We start from the raw sequence: 10,467 nt of genomic DNA, 5'->3' as shown, positions 1-10,467 counted from the left end.
ATGGATGTACTCGATCATAGTCTAATAACAATAACAATATTTATTAGCAACCTAAAAAAAAAATCGGACATGAAGAATTATCAATAAATCCAATAAATAAATCCGAGCAACTGGTACCGGTACCGAGCAATCTGGTACTGGTACCGTACCGTTTATCTGGTACCGTTAGTACCGGTACTGGTACCGGTACCTGCCCACCCTTACTAGCCGACACCAAGACGCTCAAAAGATCTCCCCCCATTCTTGGAGCGTGGGAGCCGACTTGTCATATGCCAAAGTCGCTGGGTTGTCGTGGCCCAGAGTCGGCACAGTGTGAACGGGGCTTTAGCTCCTACTTTTACTGTCTGACTGAGTCGGTCGGCTGACATCTGCCGATTACGTCGGTCTATCGGCTCCTCTTTATGGGCCGTCACCCGAGAAAGGCTCATGATCTCTCTGCGGAGGGACAAAATCAAAATATGAATGGATGAATGGATAGACTCATTTATTTCTCACTCTACCTTAGGGACCCTTGTGATCATCCGCTTTCTTTACTGAAGGTTCTCGCGGGGTCCACCGGCGGGAGGGGGAGACTATAGACACCATGCCCATACTTTACCATCTAACAATATTCAGCGGCATAACAGCCAGTCAATATAGGAGCATACACCGGGGTTGGAGGTTGACAAAAGTAAAGTCGGGAAGAGGAAGAACACGAGGACGCCCCGCGGATATGTGTGGGTTTATTATACCGAAGTACTAGTTAGAAAGTTAGTATTATACCGAAGCAGTTTGAAAGTTAGTACAAGAGACTGACTAAACCTGTGTAGGACATTCTCGTCTCTTGGGGATAAAGCAGCATACTTTACACGAAAATATGGGTCTCTGGATCGGATTTTTTTTTTTTTTTTCGTTGGGGATAGGAATTTAATTGATCACCCAGCTTATTTTTGTTGGTTAAAGTCTAGCTAGTTTTGATACCTGTTCTGTTTTTTTTTTTTTATCGGCGAAAACTTTGTAGGTTAGTGAAAATAGTAATTGGTCGGTTGTTCTAAGTCGTCACATTTTTTTTTTTTTGTGTGTGTGTGTGTGCGTGTGAATTTATATATAATGGCGATATTTTTTCCATACTCGAGAAACTCTTATTCTGCTTAAGCTAGTTTATTAAGAATGAAATTGTCTTCATCCTTGATTAGGTTTATAAGTAGCTCATGTGCTTCACCTCTACTCTCCTCATTCCTTTCAAAACATTTTTTACGTCCAATTAAGTTCGTGAATCTTTCTCCTCACTGGCCACGCTCCTGCCCATCTTGGTCACGGCACGATGGAGTGTAGAATTTCCTCAAAGTTTAGGTTCGCCATGTTTTATCTAGTACATTAGTTCAGGTGACATCATGCTCTGCTGTCTTCACAAGCTGCCATGTGATAGCCAAAAAGGAGGATAAGACAGCCTAATAGTGTTCTTTAGCAATTCATTGGTTTTTAAATCTGCCACATCAATATACTGTGATAGAAATAGGGCAAGTTTTTGACTAAAGAGATAAACCCAAAAAGTTAAAAATGAGCAACAACATATGGCTGATAAGTGGGAGATTGTTTAACAATACAGATAAATTGAGAGAGCCTGATAGAAATATTCCAGTATGTATTAAACTAAATCAAACCAGTCTAACTTATCATAATCAGCAAGAGCATTAACCACTGCATCATCACCACAGTATTTTTTTTAAGTTAGCACATTAATTGTCTTGAACATGAAAATGCATCTATACAAATGTAGCCTGACAAAAGATGGAAGTACAGTATATGGTATATATTTTCAATGCTTTTGGATCTGGTTGTACTCGATCTGCTTCGATAGATGTCTATTTTTCTGTAACTAATCTGTTCTTATTACACATTGCCTGGCGGACAACCTGAAGGCCTGAGTCCTGCTGGGAAAGAATAGTGCAACCTTTGCAACCTATCAATGGATCCCAACATGCAGTGTGGAGACAGGACCTGCTTGTGGCAAGGGGTGTTCTATTGATCCAGGAAGCAGGAAATGGAGAGGCGAGGCGTTATGAGTAACTTTTCTAATGTACCATGAAGGATGGAGTTGGAGAAGTGAAATGGTTGAATGCTCCATGAGAGGTAAGTTTAAGTTTTACTTTGTTTGTTGGGTAAAAGAGGTATACTGGAACCTTTGGTTAATCATTATTTATCTAGGAACTAATCAGCACAAAAGATCTGAGATTTGTAGCTATGTCAACTAGCATGTTACCTGTTGCTATTTACATTTTTCAGATTTATCATAAACATAAGCTGCTTTTATTTATATAAAAAGAAAAGTGTATGATACAATCCAGGCCTACATATGCAGCTGTGGTATGGTCATCATACAGAGAGAGGCATATAAAAATAATAGAGGATTCAAATACTGAAATCAGATTGATGCCTTGTCTAGCACAATTATATAGTGCATGAGGAGATCGATGTTAGTGAAATTCAACATATGTCAGCAGATTAGAAATAAGAACAGACCAGTATGCTAGTGAGTTGCATGGCAAGTTTGATGGGTTGTATGATTTGGCAGGGATGTGGCAGATGGAGCTCAATGCCAGGAAGTGTAGTATGAAGCTCAATGTCAGGAAGAGTATGCGAGTGTAGAAAGAAATAACCCCTTACAAAAATACTCTGACACTACCCTAAGCAAGGCTACTTGTGAGAGAGTCTTATAAATTTTGTGAGCTCTGATCACTGTCCAATGAACCACTGCAATCATTCTAAAAATTGCTCAAATATAGTGCTGGGTGTCATTCAAGAAGGATTCATGAGCAATAGAAACTCTGGTCATCCTCAGCCTTGATATAGCATTAGATTGACTTCAATTTGACTATGCAGTATAGTTCTAGTTATTATGAAATAGCCATCAGCATACTGGAATCAATACAAAAGAGGAGGATAAAATTATTCATTGATAAAAAATGTTGCCTTATACATTAATATAATTGCATTCTCTTGAAAGGCAAAGGGTGCAAGGAGCTTTGGTTGAAGTTAATTTAGGGTGATGCAATAAGGTTCTGGCCGTAAGAGAAATGGGTAGGACATAAATTGGTAGGTTTTGTTATATTATTAGAGCTGATTTATCTGGCAAGCTGTAAAGACCTAATAGATATGAGGCTCCTCTCCTAGGGTGTTGAGTGAGCTTGTGTTGGTTTAAATCCCTTACATGTTTAGAGAAATTGCCTGTGTAGACACATTTAGCACTTTTTTTTTTGCCTGTGGCTGGACACCTCTACCACTCCTATGTTTTACCATCTATCATGCCACTGTGCCACTCTATAACATTCAGATGATTCTTTGCTTTCTTTTCTGGCAAGGATGTTTTATGTTCACCTTGAAGGTCTTGATAAGCCCTACACTATAGACTTATATTATATTTGAAATTTCTCCCTGTGTCTCTTTATGCTTGTTGCCTACTGAAATTTTGTTCACCTGCATTTCAGAAATATTTGCTGCCTTGCCTTCTAAATACTTGGATCACATGTTTGCAGCTTTGAAAGTCCTAACAATTTGTACTTTATCCAGTGTATTTTTTTCCTGCAATACCATAAAACCTCTGTTAGTTGGTCAGTAGTCACATCACAGGAGTCTTGACATGCCAGTAAATGCTAATTTGTATAACTTTTTGTCAAATTAATCAACAAACCTGTGGATGGTGTGAACACTGCCTAAAGGAGAACTTCTCCCATATTGCAATCACTACTTTTATTTTCTCTTCCCCAAACCACATCTTAGACACTGTTGTGCTTGGTTCAACTTTCTTGTCTTCTCAGATATCATAACCTTTCTCTTGCTAACATTTACTTTCAACTCAGTCAAATTCATAAACAATCCTCAGCATTATCCTCTCATTTTCTGCATCCGTGACTGTATCATCTGCAAAAGAGACTTGATGCCTATCTCCCCTACTTGTGACTTTTATTTCTCTCTCAATCAATCATCCATATAATTATTGAACAGCCATGATTTCTTGCACTCACACCAACATCAAATTTCTCACTTAGGTACCTATTCACATGCACAAAGGCACTTGCATTCATGTAAACACACCTTCTCCAAGTATATATCCTACTTCACCATATACCCTCAGGACATCCCTAACTGTCAACCATGTCATAGGCCTTCTCCAGTTCCATTAAAGCAGCAAACAACTTCCTATCCTTCTCAGTTACTTCTGGAGTCCTTTTCAGTCCTAAAATTTGATTCACATCCCTCACATTTTTAACCCCCCTCGTTCATCTGCACTTTTATATGATGATAGAAAACAACTGATGAAACACACACACCTTCCTTCAAAGATTCCCCTATAGTTCAATCATCCTTACTTCCTTTTCCTCTGCTCAGTAGCACAATATTAGCCTTTCTTCAGTCTTCTGACCTCACCATGCTCCTATGCCAGACTTCATATCTACGGCACCACAGCATAATTATATTTCAGTAATTCTGCTTCTATGCCGTCATTGCCAGGGCTCTTTCCTGTTATCATAACCAACGAGGCTGAGATTTTTGGGTGTACATATAAGGGTTGTAGCAAGTTTATATTGTTGAGAATTAACTGCACTCCTGGGGCTATCATATGATTTGCTTATGCACTTCTGGGGCTATCATATGATTTGCTTATATGTAGTAGTAAAATCCTACTTTGCCTTCATGAAGTGATCTCATCAGTATTTTTTATTTGCTTCTAATTTATGTAATTATCTTTAATAATACTTTTTTTCTTTGGAGAGGTAAGGTACTGTTGGTGCTTTGTTTAATGAGTATTCCAGTTTTTTTATTTTACATACCACATTTTTATTAGTGTATTGACTTTGAAAATGGTGCCTATAGTTTCTCAGTGATCTGATGACTCCTTTCTCTGTAGGAATTAACACTGCACTAGTCCTGCTAGCTGCCCGTGGCCCCTTGTGGGGGTAGATAGAAAATGCCAAGCAGAGCTGGGTCTCCATTCTCCCCAGGAAGGGGAGGAGGGCAAGTTCCTTATTGCTGCCTGTGTGAATTTAAAGGAACTGACTGAAGAATGAAAAAGGAGAATAAGTTATAGAAGCATTCAGGAGAGGAAAGGTATTTTTAGGTATTAGTGAAACCCACAAATTATGTGGTGCATGGACTTGTGTAAATAGTGATGAAAATAGTTTGTGAGAATGCAGAGAGAAAAGAACTGGTATGAGCAGCAGATGAAAAGGGAATAGGAAAGGAAGGGGGTGCATTATTGGTCTCCAAGAGTATAAATGAAATTGGATGGAATGGATTGATGATAGTGTAGACGACTGGTAGGACTGGTGTGGGTATGTACATAAGTCCTAATGGTTGTGAAAAGGAGAATAAAGAAAATTGTTAACCTGTCCTATGCATCAGAGGTGTGGATGAGTGGTGTAGCGTGCAAGATCCATTTTGTGTGTTGAGGTGGGATGGAGAAGGCATTAGATCATGAATGAAAGGTTTGGTAAAGGTGTGACAGCAAAATCAGTGAGTTGTGGAGTGAAGCATGGTGCTTTGAGATGGTTGGCCACATGATGTAAATGAATAAGTATGAGTTTGTGAAGAGAATTTTGAGAGCAGGATTGAGGAGAGGTTGTCATGGGGAGACCACTTGTGAAATGGGTTTTCAGATGATTAATGGAAAAAGATAGTTGGTAGATGAGAGAATGTGTGTACCGAGAGAAAGTGACTGAACAGGGAGATTTGGTGTGACTGCCCCCTTGAGGGAACATGGCATTGGAGATGGGTATAGTACTCCTACATAAAAATGTGGTGATTCGATGTAAATTTTGCAGAGGATCACGTCTATCAGCCTGCCGTGAAGTCTGCTCCTCTGAACTCAATCATGGTAGAGGCTGTGCTGTCCTCACTCCTGCCAGTATACTGCCCATGCCTGCCTCGATCCTCCCAGCCTTCCTTCTTCCAAGGTATTCTAAAATTTTCAGCTTGTTGTATACATTGTGAAAAATCAGTCTGGAATTTTGATGGTACAAGTGAACAAAGTTTACAAAATATATTGATTCATGGTATTTTCTACAGTGAAACTCAAAAACATCAATTTATTGGCAGCTGTCTCTAGATTTGAATTTTGATATAGTTATCTAACAATACAAATCATGATTAATATGCAGTAAAAACAGCTGGAAATGTTTATAGGTCTTCAAAATTGTACTAAGTAATAACTCAGAGATCCTCTGGAGAAATAATATAAGCATCTAGTTTCAAAAGATACAAATTATTTTAAGTTACAGCTTATTGAATGTACTGTGCAGTGACATAACAAACCTATAGTACACAGCTGTCCTGATAACTCTCACCTTTTTTTCCAAATTTTGCAACATTCACGATCTTTGCGTCAGCTTCCATCCTGTAGAACATCATCTCTCCTCTTTTACCTCCTCCTCCTTTACCTCTTCTTCTTAACTGAAACACAGGTCTCTGGAGCTACTGACAATAATCGCCAATAGTGATGGTAGGGTTTCTTGGACACCTCCAGTCCATTAGTGGCTGCTGTGATGCATGTCTCTTGCTATCTTCATCCTAGCTTTCAATCCAAAGCTGGATGCTGCATCTATGTATACCAAGATGTCACTTCCTCTCGTGCCCATGACCTTGATCCTACAGAATTTTCCACCATCTGGCTAAGACTTAATTGTCGTACTCCATATGAGGACAGAAAAGACCCTTGTATGTGGACAGCATGTGTGAGGGGGAATAGAACTGGTGAAGGCGATACAAAATGCATAACCTCGAAGAATCTGATTTAGCAAGAGAGGAAAAAGTTTTCAGAGAATGTTTAGTGTAGAGGAAGGGGACTGCTGAGTGTGGGAATAGACGATTGGAATTTGTCAAGCTGATAGGCAGAGAAATTGACTTTTCCTCAAAGAGTGGGAGATAAAATAGTCCTACAGAATACAGGTGCTGATTGGTTTAGGGGAAAACAGTGGCAGTATTACCACAGCATAGATAGCTTGAAAGGAAACACGAGATTAAGACAGAGGGATAGAATTCGTTCAAGGATAGTTCAGAAAGCAAAGATTTGTGCCAGACTGTCAAAACCTTTTGAGATGTCTAAGGTAACGACAAAAGTTTCAACGAAATGGCTAAGAGAGTATGACCAAGAGGTGACCAAGAGGTGGGAAGTTAAGATGATCACTAGTATAATGCTCCTTGTGGAATCCACACTGGCCATCAGAGAGAAGGTCAGAAGTTTATAGATTAGTAAGAACTATCCTGTTAAGGATTGTATCAAAAGTGTAAGAAAGACAAGAAAATTAAGCTGTAGGGGTTAGAGTGGTCATCCCTCTTGACACAGGCTGTATGTAGGCATACTTCCAGAGAGAAGGAAGGGTAGATGTTGAAAGGCAGGGACGAGTGAGTTTAACCAGTCGGCACGGAAGCACAGTTTTTCAGGACAATTGGAGGCACTCCATCAGGTCCATAAGCCTTTTGAGAACTGAGGCCAGAGAGGGATAGAAAACATCATTCTTAAGAATTTTAATAACAGGCAAAGGGGGGATGAGTAGGAGGAATATGCCTAGAATCAAATAGAATTTTTAGAGAAAGATTGAGTGGAGAGTTCAGCTTTAGGGACAGTTGTGACAGCAGGGTTGTCATCAGGACTAAGTAGAGGTGGGAAAGACGAATTAAAAATTGTTAGGTATTTTTGGCTAGATGCCAGAAGGTTCTGGAAGCATGAGAAATAGCAAGTTCTTGTCATTTTCTATTAATGAAAGAGTTTTTGGTGAGTCAAAGAGTAGATCTGGTGTGATCCCAGGCAGAAACATAAAAATCATGATTGGCAGGAGTGTGAAGGCTCAGATACCTTTTGTGAGCCTCGGACAAACCCAACACTTTTGACCTCTTCGTAAACTCTTATCCTTCACCCTGTTCTGTTATACTGTTCCCTCTGTTATGCTTCTTTGACCACAACCTCTTATTTCTGTATTCTGTCCTTTTCATCTTGATGAGACTATGGACCTACCAAAAAGGCATCATATTGCAGCTTGGTGGGATAACCTGAGGAGGTAATTTTACAATTTCCCTTTAAATGATTTCTGCCCAGCACATTACGAAGAGGATAGATTCTGGGATGGAGGCACACATTCCATGTACTATCTCTGCTCATGCTATAAAAGATAGAAAAGCATCTCACAAAAGGTACCCCAGACTTTGAACTACTGCTAATCATGCTCTTTACCTTTCTATGTGGAATCGTGGCAGATCTATTCTTCGGCTCACCAAAAACTTTAATCAATAGAAAATGCCAAAACATTGCTTTCTCCAAAATTTCCAGTCTTCTTTCATATAGTCAAAAAATATCTAACAATTTTACTTCATCTCTCTCACCTCAGGTCCCAAGCCCTGTTGTCACATCTACCTCTAAGCTGAAGTCTTCTCTTGAACTTTCTCTGAAAATTCCACTCTGAATGATTTGGGGCATATTCCTTCTACTCATCCCCCCTCTGACTCCACTATGTCTATTAAAATTCTTAGGAATAATGTTTTTCATGCCATCTGCCTCAATCTTCAGAAGGCTTGTGCACCTGATGGAGTGCCTCCTATCGTCCTTAAATATTGTGCTTCTGTGCTGATACCCTACCTGGTCAAACTCCTTAGTCTACCTTTCCTTTCTGCTGGATGTGTCTACATACATACAGACTGTACCTAGGAGGGGTGGCTGCCCTTGTTCTTCAAACTATTGTCCTATAACCTTGCTTTCTTGTCTTCCTAAAGCTTTTTAAACAATCCTTAGCAGGATACTTCTGACCTTTTTTCTGGTTGTCAGTATGGGATCTGCTGGTGATCATCTTGCTTTCATGAATCATGGTTGTCCTCTCTTGGCTGTTTCAATGAAACTTTAGCAAAGCACAGTGCAAAGCTTTTCTAAACTATATCCTCTTATGGATACTTTCCATCTCTGTACTTTTATCTTCAGTTTTCCCTTTCAGGCCAGAGTATCTCTGCCGTTGTAGAGTCTACACTGTTCCAACCCTAAAACTATCAACAGCGATGTTATGCAGGGCTCTGTTCTATGTCCCACTTGCTATAATTTCTGAATGAGAAATTTGGTGTCCTTTATGCCTCAAACTCAGTTTCTCCTCCTATCAGCTTGACACAATTTTCCGAATATCTATTCTCTATTCTACAACAACACTCGGCTGTTTGGTCTATCCTCAACTCAAATTTCATCTCACCTCTTCCTGAATCGGCTTCTTTGAAGTTATGTATTACAGTCTTTCATTTTTTTACCCCTCACAAATGATATCCAGGGGCCTTGTCTGTCCTCATATGAGAGTGCATTTCATATAGGAGGAGGGGCTTCACTCGCACAGCTGTTTTGGACACGATGGAGTCAAACCTAAACTCTCCTCTTCTATATCAAACTCTGCTGCAATGTTGCCAATCTATCTTCTACAGACATTTTCATGATGATTGCCCCCTTTTCACATAATGTTCTACTCGTCTCTATACTATCCTAATTCCTTATGCAGGTTAACTCCAGATTAACCTCTATCTTCTGGCCTTTCATTTTTTACTCATGCTGGAACAGAGAGGCAGTGGCTGAATGGTTAGTGTGCAGGTCCTGCGTTCACCATGTTCTGGACAATGGGTTTTCAAATCCTCTGCTGCCAAGTGGCATAAGGCTACCCACGTGCTGTCCTGAAGATCAACCCCAACTCTAGAGGAACTGTCCAAGTGAATCAAGAATGAGCTCCGGCAGGCAGCATGAGCCAAGAATAAATGATGCTGCTATAAACACTTGCTTGGGTCGACCACCAGGCCCCTGAAGAAAGTCTACCGGTGCTATAGGCCAGAGCATAAAATAAAAAAAACTTGGCTTGGAGTTTGTCAGCTCTTTTCCCCAACAGTGCCAGATGTTTGACTGACAACTGGATTGTCCTTACACGGTGTACTACACATCTCTATCCAGATTGGTACAGGTGCTTATTGGAGGGTTCCAACGCCTGGCCACACCTGAAAGAAAGTGACACCAATATTAGAATATCCCTCCACCCTCAACAAGCTGCAATATCATGAAAAACTTTAATTTGATTGTTACAAAGGTTTTACTAATGCATTTGTTATTCATTAAATATACTGATGGGATAATTAATCTAGTTTTATTTTAAAATTGTTCCAATTCTTCTCCAGAGCCACTGACTTCTTTTTTTTAACCGGTTAATCTTGGACCTAATCATATATTCCTTACCAATTTTCGTCAAATAAGTAGCAACACTCCACTATCCCTATGCTCAGGGAAATGGCTTATTAAATCAATTTGTATAATCAAAATTTATAATTAATGAGACTGGAGGAAATATAGGAAAAGCAAATGACTTGTCAAATTGACTAAAGTTCCTGGAAAATGATCAGTGGCAGTAAACAAATGAAACAAAAAAAAACTGATGAAGTACAAAGATTAGGAAAAAAGCTACGTGGATGACAGAGCTGGGATAA

At 39.6% G+C, this 10,467-nt stretch overlaps 1 long non-coding RNA gene across 2 annotated transcripts in view; it reads left to right on the top strand.

Moving 5' to 3' along the window:
• The window catches only part of LOC126996457 (uncharacterized), an 11,827-nt gene extending 1,360 nt beyond the window's left edge, over positions 1 to 10,467 (top strand). Inside the window, exons 2-5 of one of the 2 annotated variants that reach the window (XR_007751184.1) lie at positions 1,902 to 2,112; positions 4,889 to 5,088; positions 5,802 to 5,933; positions 9,560 to 10,467. This is a non-coding gene — a long non-coding RNA (uncharacterized LOC126996457). Of the gene's footprint in view, positions 1 to 1,901; positions 2,113 to 4,888; positions 5,934 to 9,559 lie in introns of both variants that reach the window. The other variant, XR_007751183.1, reaches the window with a different exon arrangement.

The sequence above is a fragment of the Eriocheir sinensis genome, chromosome 10 (genome assembly GCF_024679095.1).
Source record: "Eriocheir sinensis breed Jianghai 21 chromosome 10, ASM2467909v1, whole genome shotgun sequence".
Lineage (NCBI taxonomy): Eukaryota > Metazoa > Arthropoda > Malacostraca > Decapoda > Varunidae > Eriocheir > Eriocheir sinensis.
The sequence above is the reverse complement of the archived record's forward strand: the minus strand, read 5'-3'. Positions and strand labels throughout refer to the sequence as shown.